The 24,252-nt window shown below is 38.5% G+C and overlaps 1 long non-coding RNA gene across 3 annotated transcripts; it reads left to right on the forward strand.

Moving 5' to 3' along the window:
* Positions 1-18,112: 18,112 nt before the first annotated feature.
* LOC140620155 (uncharacterized) lies at positions 18,113-23,547 on the forward strand. Of its 3 annotated transcripts, none has more exons than XR_012019958.1 (5): positions 18,113-18,204; positions 18,598-18,832; positions 21,701-21,803; positions 22,266-22,400; positions 23,119-23,547. It is a non-coding gene; the product is annotated as an uncharacterized lncRNA (long non-coding RNA). The 3 variants fall into 3 exon arrangements; XR_012019923.1 differs by having other exon boundaries at positions 18,114-18,204; positions 18,698-18,832; XR_012019941.1 differs by lacking the exon at positions 22,266-22,400 and having other exon boundaries at positions 18,114-18,204; positions 18,698-18,832; positions 23,119-23,546.
* The last annotated feature ends 705 nt before the right edge of the window (positions 23,548-24,252 follow it).

The following is a 24,252-nucleotide window of genomic DNA, read 5'->3' on the forward strand; positions in this document are numbered from 1 at the left end:
AGCTAGAATTTGAACCTTACAAACTATTCAGATGACCCAAAAGGGGTTAGAAGAAAAGTGAGGATGTGGAATCAGCTATATCCTCTTTGATCTCAGTTCTGCCACTGACTAGCTTCTCTTTGATAAGTTACTTAATATTCCTGACTTCAGTTACCTAACTTGTAAATTCTGAATGATAGTATCTACTTTCTTGGACCAGGAGTTGGTATATACAGAATACAGAGTTTTATAGTAGTCAGGGTCATTGGTTTTGGAAGCCAACTGCCTGGTTTCCAATCCTACCTCTAATTCTTGGTGTCTGATCCTGGGAAAATCACATAACCTCTTTTATCTTATTTTCATCATCTGCAAAATAATACCTATTTCATAGGGTTGTTGGGATGATTACATGAGCTGATACATGGGAAATGGTGCCCATGAGGGCTGGCACTTAGTAAAGCTCTCATTACTACTGTAAGAATCCCTTGGGAGCTTGGAACACCCATTGCTTCTGAACTAGAAAATGTGGTTCCAGTCCTCTAATGCCATAGCCTATGGAAGTCCAAATTCCCCATTCCTTCTTCTAAGAGTCTAATTTCCAAGATTCTTCATGCCCTCAAAATTCCTACTTATCCTCCAGTTTTTTTTGTTTTTTGTTTTTTGTTTTGTTTTTTTTTGTTTTGTTTTGTTTTTGCATTAGTAGCTGCAATTCTGTGACATAGAGATCCGGAGTGGCACTCTACTTTTTTTTCTTGTGAGTTTCACAAACACCCAATTACACAGATTTTGTTGATAATCTTGAAGATTGAAAAAAAGAATCTTATTGTACACCTCAAAGTTTGTTTCCTGAATCTTCTCTCCCCTTTCTTCTTGCTCTATCCTTCCTGAATTATTCCTCACACATCAAATTCTTCTCCCCCTTCATGTAGTGTGGTTGTGCTCATTTCAGATTTACGTTCAGTTTTGCTTCCTCAAACCCACCAACTTGTCCACGAAAACAAAGAGCCATTCTGCTTTGTGGCTGGCCCTGAAAAGTAAGCCAGTTGCTAGTTCTCACAACTGACATGAAGAGAACAAAGACATTGTTCTCTTATGTAAAATAGAAATGTTGACTAAATTATGGATGGAATGTCAATTTGGCAATGGCTAAGGTGAGGATTGTGAAGATGTTCACAAACACTAGATATGGAAGTAAGAAATCAAGATAGGGAAACAGTTTCATCGTATCTGTTCCAGAAATAGGTTTGGTAAAAGGCAGTGAAAAGCATTTTGGTGTGGGTTTTCAATGGTCTCTCATCTTTTCCTCATGCATGTGAGTCTAGGCGGGGACCCTTCACTTTCATTTTGCACAAGACCCTGAGAATTACATAGCCAGTCCTGAATGGAGGGATACTATACTTGAGCTTTATTTTTATTGAGGAGTATTCATAAAAAAAAAAGCAAAAATGCTTCTTAATTCTTAGGAATGGGTTTTATGTGCTATGAGTGGATTATAGGAAGACCTCATGTTTATTACATGGAATTTAGCCCTTCCTTGCTATTAGGACAAAATCCCTTAGTAACTAACATTTCCTTTAGCTAGCTTCCTGGAGATATTTGGCCAGGAAATTTATTTATTTTTTTTCTTTTCCAACTGCCTCATTCGGTTTACAAGATAGTAAACGTGTAAACACTACAATTTTGGCTGCCACTACAAAGCCAACAAGATGTTTGTTTGCTGTTTGTGGCACAGGAAAATAGGATTTAAGACATAACATCTGACCTATAGAAGATTACAAAATATGTACTACAGTTTAGTCAGCAGATGGGCAACTAGAGTGTATGGTTTCTGAACCTGGCAAGGGCAACTTTTGAGAGGGCTCAGACAGCAAACATCTTCCTGCTGAGCAGAAGAGCTTTTTATCATTCAGATTTCCACTCAGCAGTTGGCCTATGATTATTTATATATCATTGGATCCAATTTAAGGCTATAAAAATCTCTTTATATATTATAATTCAGGGGCAGGAGACTGGTTCTCAGGTTCTCTCATGACCAGACTTTAGTAGCTCTAAGAAGATCAAAAGGAAAGGTAACTAAAAGTTGAACTTCTAGAGTGAGCATCTGTGTCGAAAAGTACTCTGTCCCCAACATGCTAGTTCCTGACTTGACTTCAGGGAACTCTTCACTGTGTTATGTATGGCTCAGGTTATAGCTTCTATACTAAGTATGAAGGGAAAATTCTTTTTGTCAGGTGTAAAATGATTTGTACCACAAGCATCTTGCTAAATATTTACCTAATCAGGAAAGGTGGTAGGAGATAGTAGGTTTAACCCACCATTTTAAAATAGAGAATTTCTTCAAACTTATGCTTTTATGGCAACTCAGTGTATTAAACAGAAGAGAGTTGAACTGTTCTTTCTGAAGCTGGGGTGAGAGGTTCCTGGAGTCTCCATCTTCTCACTCTAATTTCTCCAATATTCCTACTTCCCAACCCCATGCCCTCCTGAACACAGTTTGTAAAGCTCATCTGAAAACTCCGGAGGGCTCCAGGTCTTCTAAGACCCCCAATAGGAAACTACTGGTATAACAAGGCATCCTTAGTCCATTAGTCAAGGTAATAAATAGTGGAAAGGAAATGGGATAAATCTGTATCATTTGTTCATACTTCAATGACAGGGCACAAAAGAAACAAGTACTAGAAATATTGTTAATGTTAAAATACAATGGAAGTGGAGTGATACTGGATTCTTTAATGTGGAGGTCTCTAAGTGAACAGGGTCATCTCCTCTGTCCAGATTCTAAACAATCGAGAAATAAGAGAATAAAGATGGAGGTCAACATATCATCTTTATTTTTCTTTTAAGGTTTTTAAATATGTTTGAGAGAGAGGAGAGAGAGCATGAACAGGAAGGGGCAGAGGGAGAAAGTATCTTAAGGAGATTCCACACTGAGCACAGAGCCAATGTGTGGCTTGATCTCATGACCCTGAGATCATGACCTGACCTGAAACCAAGAGTCAGATGCTTAACCGACTGTGCCAGCCAGGTGCCCCACCACCCCTGCCCCTGCCAAATATCATCTTTATTACCAATAATGACCAGACTAGTTTGGTCAGTAAACTCAGAATTAGGCAGCCTACCCCCACTGGTTGCAGGTCTTCCTGGTAGAGGTGGCTGGCCAGGAGAGTTTCATGGTACAAAGGAGCAGAAAGGAGTTTTGCTTTCTGTCAATCGGCTCACCAGCATGAGGAAGAAGAAACAGTGCTGAGCTGGGAAGATTACCCAGATATTATTTCCAAATGCATCCATCATTGTAGTGACCTTCAACTTCTTCCGATGGTGGAATGAGGAAAGGACAGAGAAGGCAAGGAATTCCACTATGTGAACTTTCTTTGTGTGGGGGAAACATAAGATAAGAACTATTTCCTCCCAACATACAGTTTTTAAGGGAGGATTTGGAAAATAAAGGATATTCTTGTGTGCTCACCATCTACTCCCTCTACCAAAAGGATAATTTTATTTATTATGTAATACATTGTACTTACACTGTCTTTGAAAAAAAATTAGTTATTCCAATAATTGGAATAGAATTCCTTATATTTGGGAGTTGATTGTTACGATATATGGTTTTGCACTAATAAATTGGTTTGCACTAATAAATTGGTTTGGTTTTGCACTAATAAATTATACAATTCAGAAATTGTTTCATTTAATTGCCCACCTTTTAGGAAAACAAAATTATACAGCATGGGGACTTTTCTTCTCTTAATAGATCTGAAGCTAACAGACTCCCACACTGCAAAAAATGCCCCACAAGCATTTGTGTTTGAGAAGCAAGCTAATTTGTTAGTTTGAACACTGTTGAGCACTGTTCAAATTGCAAATGTGTTTATAGTCAGGGTAGAGAATTCAATAAAAAACAAATAATGGAGATAATCTGTATAATGTGGTATATTTTAAAAATATGCTTCTGGTATGATTTTTTCTTAGAAAATAATTATTCATATAATAAGGAACAGCTGCTTGAAAATAAACTTGGAATGTTAAATTTATTAATTGAAATACTATTGCCATCAACATCACATTTTAGGGATTTTATAAACAGCACTGAATTAATGAGTAAAATATCAATGATGACACTATAATGTTTACTCATGGGAACATGAGATTCCGTTTTTTTCCTGAGCTATGGGAGTCTCCATGAGGGATCTACGTACACATGTCATCATAGACACCAAACTGGTGCCCAGGCAGGATTTTAAAATTTTAGAATCTTTTACTATTCCTCATGAGTTCAGAGTTAGCAGAATATTGGTGTTTGAGGATGATAGATGCCACTGTTATCTATATACTGTGTGAAATCTTTTGTTTCTTCATTTTGATGCTTTGACATCTTGGAGCCTTGCTTACCCTGGAGAGACTGCTATTCTCAGGATTAGCTAATTCCTAGAAATAGGGAAGACCAACCACTTCCTTTATTGGGTTCTCATGCTGTGGACCACTGTCCACTTGCCCTAATCACACCAGGGCCAGGTACCAGACAACTAGGGACAGACCCTATACCCCAGAGCCCACTGAAATGATTTAGACTAGCCAATCTCCCAAACTTGCTTACCCAACATCACTCATTTTTTCCTGGAGAAACCATCCTAAGGGCTCTTGCCCAGATTCTCCCTTCATTCCCTCTGCCACTTGATGGAACTTGGTGTTTCCCCATGCTATGTTGCTATGCCTTCAGTTTCTCAGAATCTGTGAATGTAAACAACTTCTTTTTCATGAAGCCATTTATATGTGTGTGTTTCTTACCGTACCTGATAAAACAAATTCCAGTTTCCCTTAAAAATTGACCTCTTTATAGTTAATGAAGTGCTTTCATGTATATTCATTTCCTTGACCATAATTCTATGAAACAGACATTATTATTCTCATCTGACAGGTCAAATAATTGAGGCTTAGTGATGGCAGAGCCAGTTCGGACTAAGCTCCACTGTGCCAAACAGAAGATGTATAGGTTTTGGAGCTGGAAAATACATGTCTAAGTCTTTTTATGTTTTTGTTCATTTATAAAACGAGGCCAAGAATATCTACCTTGGAGGTGTTTTAAAGATTAGGAAGAATGCTCTCAGAGTTTCAAGTTTCCTTTCAATTTCTGCCATGACCACATTTGTCAAGGTCTGTTCCATCTTTCCCAGTTTATTTTCTTTTATCCTGTAGCAAATAACAAGTTTATTATAACATAACAGTCTCTTGCTTAGGGACCTATAGATCTGAGAATTCTATATCCAAGTAAAATATATTAGTTTTCTGTAAGCCAACAATCTTTTAAAGAATAAATAGAAAAGGCAAATAAAATGCAAAAATATTGGATATAAAGGCACCAGTGAGCTTTTGAAGAAATTAGGCTAAAGAATCCAAGAGTCCAGAGAGAGGTGAATTGTGGAGAGTTGAGCAAACAATCTGTAACCAGTGTTACTAGAATTCATTATTAGGTTCTGACATGGCAAGGGGCCAAAAACAGATGAGCTTTGCCCAGGCAAAGGACCACTTTGGAGGACAGAGACATTATACCATTTGGCGATCTAAAATGACTGAAGACACAAAACTAGAATCTTGAGTATTTTCAAACACATACCAGTTTTGTTCCCAAGTCATTTACCAAATACTGAAGCTACACTATGCTACAAATTAAATCTGAAAATAACTAAAATGTAGATTAGAAATTTCCAGTGTCACAGAACACAGAGGTTAGATTTCAGGCCTGCCAGGGTTTGGGGGCCTGGCGAATCAATCAAGTTCTCAATGGAAATTCTCAGCACACTAAACTTTAAGAATAACACAAGCCACAAATATACTGAGTATTGCTTAAGAGCAGTGCAACCTTAATTTGGCTCACTCCCTGATTGGATTAAGAGAAATCACCCTCACTCTGTCCAGCAAAGAAGAGATGGAACTCTGCTGGGAAAATGATAACATCATCCAGAACTTTTATAGTTGCTAATAATAATGCCTAGCACTCAATCAAAAGCTACTAGGATTGTTAAATAATAGGGTTATACAGGGAAAATCGAAGACAAGAACAATAATGACACAAAACAGACAATGTAAACAATCTCACAGGTGAACTAGATATTGGAATTATCAATGACGTGAGAATGAGTATGATTGGAATGTCCAAGAAAACAGAAGATGGATAATTTTATTGGAGAATTGGAATCTATGCAAAATAATCAAGTGGAACTTGCTGAATTGAAAAATATAATATCCTCAATTAAGATCTCAATAAATGGATTTAATAAGCAGATTAAACACCAGAAGGTAGGACTGGTAAACTAAAAGGTCATGACAAAAGATTTAAACTGAAGCACAGAGGAAAAACAGAAGGGAAAATAAAACAGTTAAATACCTGTGAGGCAGAGTAAAAAGTCCAATTTACATGTAATTAGAGTCCCAGAAGGAAAGGAGAAAGAAGTCTTGGCAGAAGTGGAGGTAATGGTCAATAATTTTCCAAAACTGACTGAAGACTTCAACTGATATTTTAAAAAGTCTAAAAATATGCACCTGGGTGGCACAGTCAGTTAAGCATCTGACTCTTGGTTCCAGCTCAGTTATGGTCTTGGGTTGTGAGATCAAGCCCCCACTCTGTGCCAAGCATGGAGCCTGCTTAAGGTTCTCTCTCCCTCTCCCTCTGCCCCTCTCCCCATTGACACTCATGCTCTATAAAATAAAATTTTAAAAAATACTAAGAAAAGCCTGTAAATATCAAGCTAGATAAATATGAAAAAACTACATTACCTCCAAAGCATCAAGGACAACATATTGATAACTTCCTAACAGAAAAACAGCAATTAGGATATAATGGAATAGTATGTTTAAACTACTGGAAGAAAAAAAAAGCCAACCTAGAATTCAAAACCCAGTATTCTTCCCAAATAAAGGAGAAATAACGATCATATGATCTCCAAGTGTATGACTTGAATTCCTTAGTCTGACTGTTAGGAAGCTTCACATCTAGTCCTGTGACAACTCTCAAAATATTATTTTTTGTTATAGCTAAGTTTATGTCTATGCCTGCCCCTGGATGTATCAGACTTGATCTCATTCCGGATATGTGCTTATAATCTTTGTCTTGCCTGGAACACTTTCACCTTTACTTCTGCTTTTTTTTTTTTTTTTTAAAGATTTTATTTATTCATGAGAGACACAGAGAGAGGCAGAGACATAGGCAGAGGGAGAAGCAGACTCCCTGTGGGGAGCCTGATGCGGTACTCGATCCCAGGACCTGGCGATCATGACCTGAGCCAAAGGCAGACACTCAACTGCTGAGCCACCCAGGTGTCCCTTACTTCCACTTTTAAATTCCAACTTGTCTTTATCACAAAACTCAGCTCCTGCTTTCATTTGAAAGCTTTCCTAGGCTTCCATCAAAGTTCTGCACTCTTTAAACCATTCATTTTGGTTTTGATGCAAACTGCCTTGCATCACCATTTACAGTTTTCTAAGTACCATATTTCATCAGATTTCAGATAACATTGATTTCTGAGACAACATTATTTTATATGTTATGTAGAAAGAAAGAAGAAAATGCTTCCACTTAAACCATGCATTCTATAATTCCTTAACAATAGTCATGGTAGTGTCCTGCTGTTTTGAAATTTCTCTCATCTATTTTAAGGGATTTGGCAATATCTCCTGCTCTGATTTGCATTGCCTGGTATAAAATAGGCAATCCTTTATACACATACACACAAATACATTACCTTTTTGGGCATATTTTCCTTTTTCAGAGGTGCAATAACATATTTATGTTTTCACTTTATAATAAAATATGGAATTGTAAAAAGGTATGAAAATTTCCCCAAACAATTATTTGCTTAATTTGTGTAAAATTTATGTCTGGTTTCAGTGCATTTTTATGCATTGCAGAGATTTTTCATTTTAATGCTATAACACATGGTAATATTTTTAAGACATTCTAAGTGTAATTAGACTCACTCCATGTAGCACCAACCATGCACGTGATTTAACTGAAATGATGACAATATGAATAGTGAGGACCAAGTGTTGAACACTTTTAGGAATGACAACTACATCCTGAGTTTAACCTGGTCGATAGCAACAACCGTACAACATATCTTAAAATTTGAGATGGCAACATTGAAAAATGTAATCTTAATTTGATTACAAAAAAATGTAACCTTAGAATCAACAAAATATTGTATTACTTGCCTCCTGCAGTCAATTCTAAAGTTCCAGAGGGCCTGAAGAACTTCTTTCATAGTTTTGTACAAGTCTAGCACACTGTACACATAGAAAACATGAATATAAACAATATAATAGTAAACAAATTTAATAAAAAATAGGGGAAAAACTTGTTGAATTAAAGTGGAGAAGAATAATGCGTCATTTTACCAACTGAAATTTCCCTTTGTCAACATTAGATGAGATTTACTTTTAGGCATATCATATGCAATATTCTTTGGTCTTTTAAGAGGTCTGTGAATATTTATGAGAAGTTCATGTAAACCCAAAATACAGTATCCTGGAGCATAGTATGTTCAATTTATCTGGACAAATTTTCTCAACACCCTACTTTCTCCTATCAACAAACAAATCTTTATTTAATGTAATGAGAGTTAATTCCAAGATCTTTCTGTCTGAAATCATAGTTTGCAAACTAGCAAAGTGATTGCAGAAATCAGAGAATTATGATTGTTACTAATCCTCTTCTATATTTGTGGATGATGAAACTTATTTATGGGTCAGAAGCATTGTTGCCGTTACTCTATTCAGGGTCATATGCCTTGAATGGATTATATAAAGCACTATAATTCTTGTGGTTGATATGAATACCCTCACTAATTTGGATTGGATAATTCAGAAAATGTATTAATTTGAACCTTGTCAAATGCTTTTAAGTATACCCTACATGTCTGGGGAATAGGAGAAGGAGAATATTTGAAAAGATAATTCATAGTGCATAAAACTTGTGGGAAAATGTCTTACTTAAGAAACAAATTGTTTTCAATATCCCCAAAGCATTCGTTTTATACTAAAATGTAATGTTTAATTCAAATCATTTTTATCTGTTAATCAAAACAAGTTCTTAAACTCTAGTGGCCATTAAAAGCATTCCTCCATGTTCTTTACAGTAACAAAGCTGGTATGACACAGTGACAATCTTTTAGTTTTTGGAATCAAAGATAAACCAGCTTTAGTCATGGGGTGACATAGGGCAGTGTACTTAATTACTCCTGGTTCTAGTTCCTCATAGGAGAACGGGGGTGTGGAATACCTCCTAAGGTGTTTGTAAAAAGTAAATGAGCTAACTGTGTGAACATTCCTTGCCACATTTTTGGATTTAAATAAATATTTATTGGATTAATCCATTATTTAATGAGTAAATTAAATTAAATTTAAACTTCTTCAATCCATACTTTTAACTCATCTTATTGTCAATTAGGATAGTCTTTTTTTTTTAGGATAGTTTTTATGTACATAGGTTGCACTAATATTTCCAGTTCCCCATTTCCTTTTTTTTTTTTTTTTTTAAGATTTGTTTATTTATTTTAGAGGGAGGGAGAGAAAGAGAAAGAGAGAAAGCATGCAGGCATGAGCAGCGGAGGAGCAGAAGGAGAGGGAGAGAATCTCAAGCAGACTCCCTGCTTATCATGGAGCCTGAGCTGGGGTTTATCTCAGGACCCATCCAAGAGTTGGATGCTTAATCAACTAAGTCACCCAGGTGCCCCTCCAGTTCCTCATTTCTAAATGAGGGATTGGTATACCTTTTCATTTAAGGGCTAGATAGTAAATATTTCAGTTTGGTCCTCATCTCATATTCTTCTGTGTGTGTTTTTTTTTAAAATAACTATTTAAAAATGTAAAAACCATTCCCAACTGATGGACTATATAGGAAGAAAAAGTACCACATTTGGCCTGTGACTATAGTTTGCTACCTCTTGATCTAAATTTTCTTCATTTAATCTATTTTATTTCTTCACTTACAATGCACATTACTGTGTTTCTGAGGTTTAGAAAGATAAGAAACCCAAATTTAGATTTCTTGGAAAAAATTTAGAGTACTCTTAATTACTATTTTTGAGAAAGTAAACTATGCTTCAGGGATAGTTTAGCAATTTCTAGAAAACTACAAAGAAAATAAAAGAGACAGTAATTTTTTTTTCCTTCTGTCTCTGAAACAAATCAGACTTTTATGAGCTTGTGCACATGTCAGGAAACAAGGGAGTTTGTATTTTTTTTTATTAGAAAATATGAATTCTTCAAAGGTGCATCTGTTAGTCTCATAGGTATTCACATTGATTAAGATTTCTTATTAACATACAATCATCTCCAAATGTTTCCATTTAATTGCTTTTTATTTCAGTTAAGTACCAATGTTCTTTATTCTCACACGTAGTTTAATTAGCATGGAAGGTCACTGAGAGGTGTTAAGGCACAAACTTGCCCAGAGGAAGTAGTTGATGCCTGGCTGGCTTCTAATTATAGAGCATCCTAAAACTGCACAGTAAAGGGGAGTTTGGAGGCAAGAACAATAATGAAAGAACAAAAAAAAAAAAAAAAAAAGATCAAGAAGCGTCCCTGCTCACAGGAAGAACAAATGCCGAGCTCCTGTTCTTATGTTCAGGTCACAACTGCATATGTTACCAGTAGGACATAAAATACAATGTACTATAGATTATAGATTATTTAACAACATTTGTTAAATATCCATTGTGTACAAACATTGGGGTGGATGCTTGTAGGGACTAGTAATGTGTTGAGAAAAATACAGTCAAATATGTAATGATTAAATAGAATAATTTTATGTGAAACTGGAAGATGATATTCTTTATTAAACAAAGTTTAATTACCAATAATATATTTGATTTTACTAAACTCTTGCCAAAATTACATTAAAATCAGGCTATTTGGGCACATAATCCATAGTATTAACCATACAAAGACATTCCTAGAACTGTTGCTCTCAGCCAATAACAATGCACTCCTGTATGTAGGTTGAGTCTGTCTTAAAACTATTTATTAAAATCCAGTAATAAATCAGAGGGTAGCTAGAAGTGCTACAAAATTATTTGTTAATTCCATCAAGTAATTTATGCATACTTTGCTGTAAACAAGAGGTGCCTTAATAGCATTAAAATAGAATTCAGCATATAACACTTTAGTTTAGTTACAGCTTTTGAGAATGGCACCCAAGGGATAAGTCCAGGTATCCCTGTATTTTGTATTAGTGCATTTCAAGATGATAACTCCTTTAAAAGCAAACTGTGTCTTAGACTAGCGTGGATGATAATAGTGCCAGGCAGTTTCAGGTGCTTGCTGAACATTATCCAATTTAATGCTATACCAGTCCTAAGAGGAAAGTAGTATTGTTATCTCCACTTTACATACAAGGAAGCTGAGGCAAGAAAAGGTGATTTGCCTGAGTCATGCTTGGAAGTCGTAAGGTTGGGCATTAAATCTGGTCCCTGCGATTCTAGCATCTTTTGCTAGTAATTCAGCCTAAATGTTAGTGTATATATATCATAAAATATGGAGTAGTATGATTGATTCATCTCTCCACAGCATGAGTGAGTAAACAGCATCACATGTTCCTTTTGTACATTTAATAAGGAGGATTATTTTGGTGAGGAAAGTTGAGCTGATACTTCTTTGCTCCTCACTTCACTTTCCTGGGCCTCAGTTCCTTCACATATGAAACATGGAGACTGAGGCTAGACTCTGTTTCAATATTATTCTTTAAAGTATTTTTTTAATTGTAAAATCATGTCTCTCATACAAATACAAAATGAACACGTGTCAAAGAATCTATTTAACTCATTAAGTAATGAGAGAACCAGTAAGATGTTAAAACTGGTTCAATGAAGATGAATTATCGCACTTTGATTGTTGGATCAGGAATGTGGAAATTAATTTACAAAAAGATGCAAAACTGTCCTTTTTTAGGGGAGAGTGGATCAATTGTCCCTCCTGGACAGAATTTGCATGTCTGTGTACAAGGACCATTTGCAGTGCTCTCAGCTATCTACAAATTATAAAGTAGATCAGAGACAAGGAAAGGCCCAGAGTCCTAATAGAATCAGATAGCTCAGAAAATGTTTTAGACAACACCTTGTTTTTATTTAATTATTTTTCTAAAGATTTTATTTGAGAGAGAGAGCAAGAGCAGGGGTGGGTGGAGACGGAGAAGCAAACTCTCCATTGAGCAGGAACCCCTGGGATCATGACCTGAGCTGAAGGCAGACCCTTAACTGTCTCAGCCACCTGGGTGCCCCAACATCCTGTTTTTAACTGAGGATGCCCAGTGATTTTTTTGGTCCACTTCAGTGTCTTTCACAGTTTGCCCGCACACCTCAAACCAAGTCCTATGGGAAGTCCGACCTGTAGAACAGGTGCAGTATGTTTGCTTTGATGGAAGAAGTGGGAGCCCCAAGAACTCCTGTCAGTTTGCTCACTCACTCACTCACTCACCCAAATTCCAAAAAGTTTCCCTGCAAGTGCATAGGGCTGTGACGGCTGTATGATCTCTGGTAGCTTCCACGGCTTCTGCAATTTCCTGATTCTCCTTGTTGGAGGCAAGAGCCTGAGCTGTCAGAGATAAATGCATTGTTGCTATCATCTCACAGTAGCTGTGCATTCAGTCCCCATGAAACCAGAAGCATCCTTCTGGATCTGGAGGCTGGGATTCCATCTGATTAATTCTCAGATTCTCCTAGGCTCAAAAGCTTGAAATATGCAGAAAATGTCATGTCTGGTACAAAGCCTTCTCTGATGATTGTGTCTGCTAAACCCCGGGATGATCTTCAGGGAGAACCTGGAAGCCCTTCTTCCATCCTAAGGGGCCTTTAACCAGAGGCATTCATAACACTATTATATATGTGTGGACATCCATTGGATATTTCATTAACAGAGTTCCCAGATATGGGCATAAGAAGGGGCTGGTCTGGCAGGGTTTGTCTAATTAGACTGGAAAAGTCCATAGTGAGTCAGAACTAATTTGTAGGCAACTCTATGAGACCAAGGCTATGTTGAAGAGCTTCATGTTGACACAAATTTAAATTAACATATGCAGTGTTTCTTCTGTGGTCATCATTATTGGAAATATTTTTGATCAAGAGCCTCAGATAAAGGGTACAAAGTGAGTTGCTATTTTCTTTGGCCATTTTAGCTCTATATCAATGCTATTTTAAATATTCTGAGAAAGAAATTTTGCCATAGACTGATTTGGGGGTGTGGTTGAAGTTATAAACTTCATAACTATGCCATGTCTCTTCCAAATTGCCTGCAGTTTGCAACTCTCTTCTGGTCACTTTTCTTTCTCACCAACCAAACCAGTAGCACCTGCTATCAATCTGCCTTTCTTCCTTTATTTAGGTTTCACCTATTTATTAATATACTTAAATTTAATTAAAATATATTTATTGAGCAAGTAGTGGAACAAAGCTGACATTTTTTATGAGAAAAATCGACTGTGTCACTTCAAAAACAGTCATTATTTACTCCTGTTTTTTTAAAAAAACTCTTTTCTATTCCTTGCCAGTAAACTCACATATTTTTAAGATACAATCATTGTGCAGATGTAACTCTATTATGATTTTTTTCTCATCAGTATCATAAATATTTTTCCGGTTGCTATATGGTATTCATAATTGTCTTTGTTCTTATTTTTTATTTACATGAATGATTTTTATTATAACAGACGAAGATACGCCATAAACTTTAATAAAATGTGATCCAGGAAGGTACAAAAGAGACGTTAAAAATCATCTGAAATCCCACCAACTAGCGGTAATAATTGCTATTTCAATAAACTTTCTTTCATTCATCTTTTTATGCATATATGTAACAGATAGCTTTCAATACGTAATTTTGCATAAACGGGTTGATATACACGTAGATACAACCCAACTTTTTTGTTTCCTCAGTAATATGACTTGGACCTTTTTTCCATGTCAATGAATATAGATATGCATCATCATTTTAGGTGCCTGGAAAGTACTCCATTGTAAGTCTTTACCACCACCTTTTATCTAGCCTCCTCTTGCTGTACAGATGGAGTGGTTCCAGATTTCTGCTGGTATAAACAATGCTGCAGCACTCTTCTGGGATTATCTCCTTGCCATAAATTTCAAGTACTACAATTGTTACATGAAATGCAAAGCTCTTTTAAACTTTAGGACATATTTGAAAAACTGTTTCCAAAGTTGTGACATCTGACACCTATCACCAGCATGACTGTCTTTTTCACCTCACTCTGATCCCTGGGTTTTGGTCTTTCTTCTAAAATTTTAGTGTTATGGGAAAAGCTAGAAATACTACCTTATCATTTTTAAGGTTTTTAAAAATATGTATACATATTTATTTGTATTTTTTATTAAAAAATGAAATGATAAACCATAAAGATAGAGGTTGCCTACGGGGGAAGAAGAGAATAAGTAAAGGAGACAGGATACGAGCTCTCTGAGTATACCTTGCTGTATACAAGCCTGCCTAACTTGGAGCCTTGTGAATGTTTACATAGTAAAAATACAAAATAAAATAAAGCCATCCCTAAAAATCAGAAGTAAAATAAAACAAATGAACTGCATACCTGGGTGGTGGCTTAAGCAGACAGAGGGGAACTCTTCTAAGTGACCTTAAGACACAGAGACGTGACTGGACATCCCTGACGGGTTTTACATCCACACCCTGCCCTAAAGGTGAAAAGAACTCTCAACAACCAAAGTGTCTTCAGTCATTACCTTGTGGGAACAGTGGTGACAGTATCGTTCTGCATACTGTGGGATTCACCAAAGGAACAAATACAGTGGGCAGTGGTTCATGAGGACTTGCCATGCAGTTGAAAGCAGATACAAGCAGAGACAGACGAGGTCAATGTCCTGCAGCCCTGAATGGGTTCCATCCTTATCACCTCACGATGGATTTTACCTTTACCAAAACACATCCTTCCCAACTCTGTCTCTGAAGAGGCCTAAAAACAATGGACAGCAAGCAGCTCTAGCACCCAGACTGTAGTCTTTAAACATCAGGGGTCCTTAGAGAAACGGTGCAACCAGATCGAGGTCAAGAAACGCACAAGACAAGCCTGGAACACCTTGTCACGCCAGAAGGCCATCAACGTCCCAGGGTCATGTGAAAGGGGCTTGGCAGTCAACCTGGATTAATCCTCCTCCCCACCCCCAGCACAAATAGATAGAAACAGAAACGCACCATATATGTCTGCATCCATGATGCGTAAATGATATTTTTTAAAAAGTCGCTTCTGGAAGACCGAGGGATCATCTTATTGAAAACCTTCCCATTCTGCCTGTCTTATACAATGTACTTGGGAACAATGAAATGCGGTATAAGCTTCTCTTCACTGAAGCAGTCCAGTTAATGTACGAAGGAGCAAAGGACAGAAACAGAATGCTGCCATTTGGCAGTCCCCCATGATTCAAAGGGCTACTGACATCACAGAGAGAGAAAAAGAAATTACACAATCTCAATGGAAGTCTTCCATCGCCTATGAGGAAGTCTTGTTTCTTCCCAAACAAGCAAAAACAAAACAAAACCCTCACAAACCCCACACTAGAATCTGACAAAACCTGACATCCTAATTACCAGTTGGCAGGAATCATGAAGGTCAGCCTGACACAGTTAACAATAAAAGGGGATAAAATCATCAAAATTCAGGCCGTGGGAAGCTATAGGTGAAATGGTCCAATGCCTTCAACAAAAAATTAGGGAAAAATAAAAAGAGAAGAAGGAACCTTAAGAGGACTTATGGACCCAGAGAAGCTTAACAGATCCATCAACTGCAATGTATAGGCCACATGTCGGATCTGACCCAAACGACCTGGAAAATCTACAAATCCTTAGACATAAATGTATATGGATAGGTATTTGCATATGTCTCTCTGCATACGTGTGATAATAGGAGAAATATGGCATGTCTTGATATTTGATGATATTAAGGAATCACTGTTAAGTTTTTTTAAGGAATGCTATGGTATTGTGGTTTTCTTTCCTTTTTTTCCTAAGGAACTTTGAACTATACACTGAACAGTTTTTAGGAGAAGTGCTACGATGCCCATGACGCTGTCATAAATGATAAATCAAACAACTGGCAAGAAACTAGTTACACCTGGAGCTGAGTGATGGATACATTTGGGTTCATTAGAATGTTCTCTTTATTATATATATATATATATATATATATATATATATGTACGTATGTTTTCTGTAATACAAGCTTTTCATTAAACTTGGGAATTTTTGCTAAAGAAAAAGGCAGTTGGGGTAAAGAATATTTTTTTTCCCAAAAGGTAAAAGTCTGAGCTATCAAGCCACGAAGAGGCGTAGAGGAACCTTAAATGCAGCATGTTAGTAGGTGACAGCGGTGTGAAAAAGTAGCATCCGGTAGCATACGGCATGACACTCTGGAAAGATCAGTGGTAGCCACAGGTTAGGGTGCAGGGGATGAACAGGAGGAACACAGAGGATTTTAAAGGCGGTAAACATACTCTCTATGGCACCATAATGATGAATACATGTCATTATACATTTGTCCAGACCCACAGAGTGTACAACTCCATGAGTGAACCCTGACATAAACCATAGACTTTGGGTGACTGTAATGTATCAACGTTGATTCAGCCATGATCATGAATGTACCACTCTGGGAGGGGGGGTGGAATGTGGTTAGTGCAGGAGGACCTGCATGTGTTTGGGGGTGATGGGTGTAGGGGAACTCGGACTTCTGCTCAACAGTGCTGCAAACCCAAAATTGCTTTGAAAATTAAAATTGATTTAAAAAAGTAAAAACCAGGACGACTGGGTAGCTCAGTGGGTTAAGTGTCTGCCTTCAGCTCAGGTCATGATCCCAGGGTCCTGGGATGGAGCCCCGCTCCAATCTGGGACCCTGCTCAGAGGGGGCCTGCTTCTCCCTCTCCGTCTGCTGCTCCCCCTGCTTGTGCTCTCTGTCAAATAAATAAAATCTCAAAAAAAAAAAAAAAAAAAAGTAAAAACCAGTTAAGTGCACACCAACTAGTTCATGACTTCAACTTATGTTATTACCACAAAGTATGTTTGTATGTTTGTGCCCATCACTCTGAGATGAGATAGCAACACACAAACCACAGGTAAGGAGTACGGTGGTGAGGACTCACCCTCCCAAGAACCCACAGGTCACAAACACACGCGAGCCCTAAACTGAGCCATCGGCAACTGCAAGAAAGTACAAGTCACGCACCGCGAGCAGCTCTGAGTCTCCCTTTCGAGAAGGCAGCACGGGGAATTCCCAAGGCGGGACGACAGGGCCAAAGAAAGGCCTTTCAGGAGGCTGCCGCAGGGAAGCGCGGTGGGATGGAGCCGCAGCGGGTGCCGTGATGGCCGCGACCCGGGCGTCTCCGCCCTCGGTGAGCTCCACTCGGACGGGCAGCGCGGCGGAGACCAGGAACCAGCAACCGGCAAGCCGCCCCCCTGAGAAAATCTTCCAAGCAGTCCTACAGATTTCTACTGTGCAGTTGCTTGCTGGAAGGCACTGCCTGCCCGGAGCCCCCCGAAGCCGCCCCGGTTTGCTGCGCCGGCCCTTCCGCCGGGGGCGAGCCAGGGGACGCGGCCAACGCGGGCGAGGCCCCCTGCGGCCACCCTGCCCCCCAGCCTCGGCGCCGCGGATGCCCTTCCCGGGCGTCCCCTCTCACAGCTACATCCTCCCTGCCGGGCCCGGCCGAGGCTCACGCAGTCCTCCGGGGCCCGCCGGGAGGAACTCCCGTCTCCGCGCCCTCCAAGACGGGCCGCTTCTCCTCGCCCGCCGGGTCGTAGTTGTTGGGGATGTACTGCGTGGTCGGGGCCGGGGCCGGGGCCGGGCCCAGGAGCGGCTGGTGGTCCTGCGCTTGACCGAGGCGATGCAGGCTGCCACGCAGAACGGGGCCCGCTCACGCGGTTCTCGCCCAAGGCCCACGCCGCGGCCCTGAGACGCGGCACCGGCTGCCGGAGGCCCGGGCGTCGCGCAGCCGCGCGTGCTGGCGGAGAACATGGCGGCCCCCGCGGGCAGCGCCCGCCCCTCCAACCGGAAGTGGTAAGCCGCGGTGCCCACGTGCACGCGCTCCCTGTGCTCCCGCCCCTCGCCGCCCGCCTCTCCCGCCCTCCCGCGCCCCCGCCGCCCCCGCCGCCCCCGCCGGCCCCGCCGCCGCCTCCATTTGCAAGTTTTCATTTCCTCGGTCGCCTGGGTGTTGGATACCTTTATGTGTATGTATGTGTGTATATATATGGAGAGAGAATATATATATTCTCATCCTTCGTGTGTCTTTATGACTTGATGGTTTGCCCAAATTTCTACTGAAGCGGTCATCTTTTTTTCTGAGTTTTCCTTACAAAATACTAAACTTTATTACATTAAAAAAAGGTAAACCCCATTTTCATTCGGAATCACTTAGCTTTTATGCCAAAACGTATTGTGTGTTGAGGCAGTTTTTTGGTTGGTGCTTTTGCTAGTGCCATTCATATATCTAATGGTTACACAGTCAAATTTATCTGTATTTTCCTTTATTTTTAGTGTTTGTATCACAAAGGCCTTTCTCTAGATTATAAGAATGTTATTTCCTTTATTCTTCTAATAACTGGATTTTTGTTCTTTTTTAGTATTCGGATTGATATGTCTAGTGCTTGTTTTAAGGTACCGAAGGATGTGAAAATCCAAAATCTTTCACTCAAAGGGTAGTCGTTCTGTTTGTCTCCGTAGAACATTGGAAAAATAAAGACAGGTGGACATTCAGGTATTATTTGGACTGAAAACTATGATTAGACTTTGTGGATGATACTACATTTGAATAGAATATGCCAAAGGAAATTGAGGACCAACATCATCACTGAAATTGTAAGCATAATTTTACCGGGTAGTGGGGACTCTATTAGTATATCATATTTATTATTATATTAGGTATATATGCTCATGAATAGAGGAATAGTCAGAGAGAAGAGGTCAAATTTAGATATCATAAAATGTTAATGAGATTAATGAAATGCAGAACATGTTTTGTATGGAATATAACAACTATTTCAGCACTATGGGGAAGAAGTGAACAACCACAGACAGAAGGATTCAGATGTATGAGGGTAAAATAGAAGTTTGTAAGTTTCATAGAGCATTGTGCCAAGTGAGGCATAAATTCCATCTTCATTCAAAATATATGAACTGTGAGGGTGATAAGAGGATTGGCCGTATGGGTAGGACTCTGAGGAATTGAAATGTTAACAGACAATAAGTTAGCAGAATGCCTCAGGCAATTACAATTAACGAGAAAACAGGGTGGAGGCGAACTTCATTGAAGATGGGACCAAGGGATTATAAAATCATAAAGGCACATTGTGTTAGTGGACCTGCCTGCTAGATGGCTCTATATCAGGGGCAAGCCTTCTGAGAAAAATAGAGAAAGTGCCTCCACCTCAAACTCTAAGACCCTGGTTAGCACCACAGGGAGACCGGAGTGAACACAGGTAATTAGAAAATGAGACCTTTATTTCACACTGTATTTTGATTTATTCTCACATCTGTTCTCTTTCATCGATTGATCTGCCTATTCCTGCACTCTCTCAATTGTTGTAACTTTATAGTATATTTTAATATCTAAAATATCACAAGCTTGCTTTTTACCCATCTTCTCCAAAATTTTACTAAATGATTCCTTATGCTTATTTTATATTTACAGTTTATAATTACTTTGTCCATAGCCCATCCTCATAATATCTGTCACTAGGACTTGCCTTAGTCATGAATGAGTAGTCTATCTAGGGTAGCAAACAACTTCCAGATCCCAGTGTGTTAACACGACACAAGTTTATTTCTTACTTCGAATATATGCCCCACATGGGCTGGTGTGAGAGGGACAGGGGAAAGGATTTGCTCCATAGATTGACTTAGGCACCAAGCTACCTGAGGCTCTAACGCTTCATAGCTCCACTACCTCAGTTCCCTGGTCCCCTGAGTGAAAGGAGAGCAGCTGGAGAATTGTGTATGAGCTACAGAGACATGTTTTCCCCACTCAACAATTCATTGTCTAGAACAACACTGTCCAACAGAACTTTCTATGATAGTGGAAATGTTATATATTCTACACTATCCAATATGGTAACCATTAGCCATTTGTAGCTAATGAAATGTGAGCCCTTGAAGTATTGTTAATATGACTGAGAAACTGAATTTTAAGTTTTAGGAAAAGATAAGTAGGTAATTTATACAATCACACGTGACTAGTAGCTATGACATGGGACAGCCCAGGTCTAGAATCAGTCACCTAGTCCTGCCTAAGTGTAGGAGCGTTGGGTGTATAAAGGAGTATATGAAATACTCTGTTACTTTCTCTGTCTTCACTCACAAAGCAAAATACCACCAGGCGCGCGCGCACACACACACACACACACACACTTCCACTGGAAAGTTAAGTGTGACTATAGCAAAATGATATTTTATTTTTTTATTTTTTTATTTATTTTTTTATTTTTTTTTGCAAAATGATATTTTAATCTTTTAAATAAATATTTAAATCTTTTAAATTACTTTTCAAGACCAAGGTGTAACTTTCCATCTGTTCTGGTAGTCTTTTGTTTTAAGATATTTTGTCTCTTGATTTTTTCTTCATATACAAATCCTGTATTTCTTTTAGGACTAACTTTTGAGCCAGACAGACTAGCATTAGAATTTTAGCTCTGCAACTTATCTTAGACTAATGTAACCTCACTTATGTTAAAATAATTATGTAAATTCTTTAAGTGTCAGTTCCCTCACCAATATAATTAGTAGAATAACAGTACCTACCCACCCAATACTATCACTACCACCAGTATTGTTACCACTGTTATTCCTCGTCCTATTACTATTCTTTCATGATAATAATAATTAATTTATTATTAGGTAACAAGCTCTTTAGTAGTAGTTAATTTACAAAGAACCAAATGAGCTTAATGCATTTAAACCTCATGAGATGGGACGCCTGGGTGGCTCAGTGGTTGAGCATCTGCCTTCGGCTCAGGGTGTGATCCCAGGGTCCTGGGATTGAGTCCCCCATCGGGCTCCCAGCAGGGAGTCTGCTTCTCCCTCTGCCTATGTCTCTGCCTCTCTGTGTGTCTCTCAAGAATAAATAAAGTCTTCAGAAAAAAAATGAGGTTAGCAAAGTGACTGGTCCTTGCTAAATATGCAGTATATTTAGCTGTTGTTGGTACTGTCAACATCATCATCATCTCATTATCAGCATTATCATTATAGTATCATCATCAGTATATCATCGTCATCATCATCAACTGTGGGTCTCTTCTTTTTTTTCTTTATAGTTTATTTTTTTAGTAATCTTTACACCCAACGTGGAGCTTGAACTCATGACCCCGAGACCAAGAGTCACAGGCTCTTCTGACCGAATCAGCCAGGTGCCTCCTGTGGTTATCATTTTATTTTATTTTATTTTATTTTTTTTTGGTTATCATTTTAATATCTCTTCCACCCTACCCCATTATGAATGAGCAGGTTTGGTTGGGATTTTGCCTGTCTCCAACTCCAAAGGTGAATAATTCCATCCCATTGCTACAATGACAGGTTCAGGATGGCCACATAATCTAGGCCAAAGCCAATTAATACATGGAATGCCCTTCATTGTAATGACTTGTTGATAGGTTTGTGACCTAAAGTTAGTCAATTAGAAACAAACCCTGGTCGTTCATTTGGTGGTTAGATGAGAGATGATCTCTCCTGCAGGACATAAAAGAAAAGGGGAGACTGACAGAAACGGGATATTTATTAACACTGTGTCATCATATTGAACAGCATATAAAGCCTGCTCTACCTCTGGACATTTTGGGTATGTGAGTCAAAAAATTCTCATTATTATTTAAACTTTTTACAAATCTTTCACCTACTATTAAATTCTGATTGAAATAATGATCCTCCTCATAACTAATGGGTGTTTTCCATATTTTGGGAAGCTATATATAGTGATTATATAATCTTTTTTGTAAGTTTATATAATCTTATCAAATTCTTACTGTTTGTATAACTTTTTTGAATGATTCTTTTGGGGATTTCTATGCATTACACTATATAATCATGTAATTTGAAAATAATATAATCCTTGTGTTCTGTTCTAAAATTAAATGACTTTTTCTTTCTTAATTAATTGTATTGGCTAGCAATTCTAGAAATAGGTGAAGTGATGATGATGAGGATAGCTAACATCTTTCCCTTACTCTTGCTATTAATGGCCCTTTTTTTGAGGTATATCAACTTAAAGAAATATTTGTTTTGTTATTTTCCTATTTGTTAGATTTTTGGTAGCAAATAGCAGGTCCAGCAAAAGTGTAATTCTTTCAAAGATGACTGATCAGAAAATAAGGACAGAGAAACATATGAAAGCTCCTACAGAGAAGAGACAACAGAATAAAATATAAAGGAACTGAAAGTAAGGGGAAATATCATCATCATAGAACTTAAAAATGAATTAGATTATAAGTTAGAGGAGTATAAGGATCTATATGACAGAAATCTAAATCAGCCAAGAAGGAACAAGCTTAAGAGACTCTGAAAGAAAAGCAGGAAGAAGATAAAGAAATACAAGAAATTTCAGAGGAAAATTGTAGATTATAAGAAACAAAATGCAGAAATCCAACTTAGGTCTATTTGGTGTGTCTGAAAAAGAAAAGGACCAATGGTGGACTAAAAATATTAGAGAAAAAGTGTTGGCTTAATAATGGGAGAATGAATCTTCAGATAAAAATGCTTACAATTTATATAACAAATAATAACATAATTAAACAAGAAAAATAAACCTTGTGGAATGGTATGTTGAAATTTCATTCAAAAGAAAAAAAATTCTGTCATTCTCATTTACTTTGTTCCACTGCTCCGGAATTGGTTGGCAATTTTGGTAATGATTTGAGTTGGATTGAGGCCCGAAAGCTTTTGAGCTTTTCATTTTGTGCTTGAGCTTTTTAGTCACCTCTGGTATGCAGCTGCAAATTATATTCATTTCCGGGCCCTACCCTTCAGTTGAAAACCCAATTGTGAGGACTGAAACAGGGCACGGGCTGTCTGCTGTGGGTTTTTTCTTCTTCCCTCCCTGTCTTAACTACCACTGAGATGGGGTTGGCAGAAAGGCCTAATTGGTTTTTCTCCATCAGGTTTGCAGCATCTACACAGCAATGGGCTCTGTCTCATCCCACCTGCAACTGAGAGGATCTCTGCCCTGGGGTATGAAGACATGAAGGCAAATGTGAAACACACATAAAGGACTTTCTTCTTCAATTTGTGTCCTGCTCCATTGCTTTCTACAACAAAGGGAGAAAGATCTGAGAAGTTTCTGGAGTTTCTTCTCTATTTTATTTAATTTGCATAGCAATAAGCCAGTGGTTTCAAAAGTTGTAGCAGAAGGATGGGACCATTTTGAGTTTCTGCATGAATAGTTTTCCTCTGGGAAAAATAATTTATAAATATATATTTATATTTATAAATAGTTTCCTTGCATCTTAGTCCTTAAGCTCAGGACAAATTGTATCCTTTTAATTTTTTCCCTTGGTCCAATACCTAGTAAAGACTTTGAACAGACTCCTCAGTGTGCTCTTCCCTCTGATGTACCTCTCACTATGTTCCTGTGGTCCTATTATGATATACCCTTTATAGTGAATAGTAAATATTATAATGCTCTGTGTTCCCATTCGATAAGAAGAAGATAGCAAATGTGAACAGCTCAGCATAGTGCATCAGTCAGTGCCATGTTAGGAAAACAGAATCTACACCAGATAATTCATCAAGTAGACTTTAATATAGGGGAATTAGTAACAAAAGTGTTAAAATCGATGAAAGAGCCAATAGGAGGGATTAGCAACTACAGGGAGGGATTCCTGGATGGCTCAGCAGTTGGGCATCTGCTTTCGACTCAGGGTGTGATCCTGGGGTCCTGGAATCGAGTCCCAAACCGGGCTCCCTGCATGGAGCCTGCTTCTCCCTCTGCCAGTATCTCTGCCTCTCTTTCTGTGTGAATAAATAAGTAAAACCTTAAAAAAAAAGAAAAAAGAAAAAAAAAACTACAGGGAATTGCTCTCACTGCTAGAGATGGGAAGACAAAGAAAGGGGGAAGTGGTGTTATCCTAGTTGGTGCCCCGGGGGGCTCTCACCCCTGGAGAGCTGGAAACACCAAGGGGCACTGCTCAGGGAGAGCAAGGGATGTGGAGGAAATGCAGCTACCACTAGATACATTGCCCAAAGCAGAGAGGAAAAGAAAGAGAAATACCCTGGCATTTTCTTTCTCCCTTGCA

The sequence above is a fragment of the Canis lupus genome, chromosome 1 (assembly GCF_048164855.1).
Source record: "Canis lupus baileyi chromosome 1, mCanLup2.hap1, whole genome shotgun sequence".
Classification (NCBI taxonomy): Eukaryota; Metazoa; Chordata; class Mammalia; order Carnivora; family Canidae; genus Canis; species Canis lupus.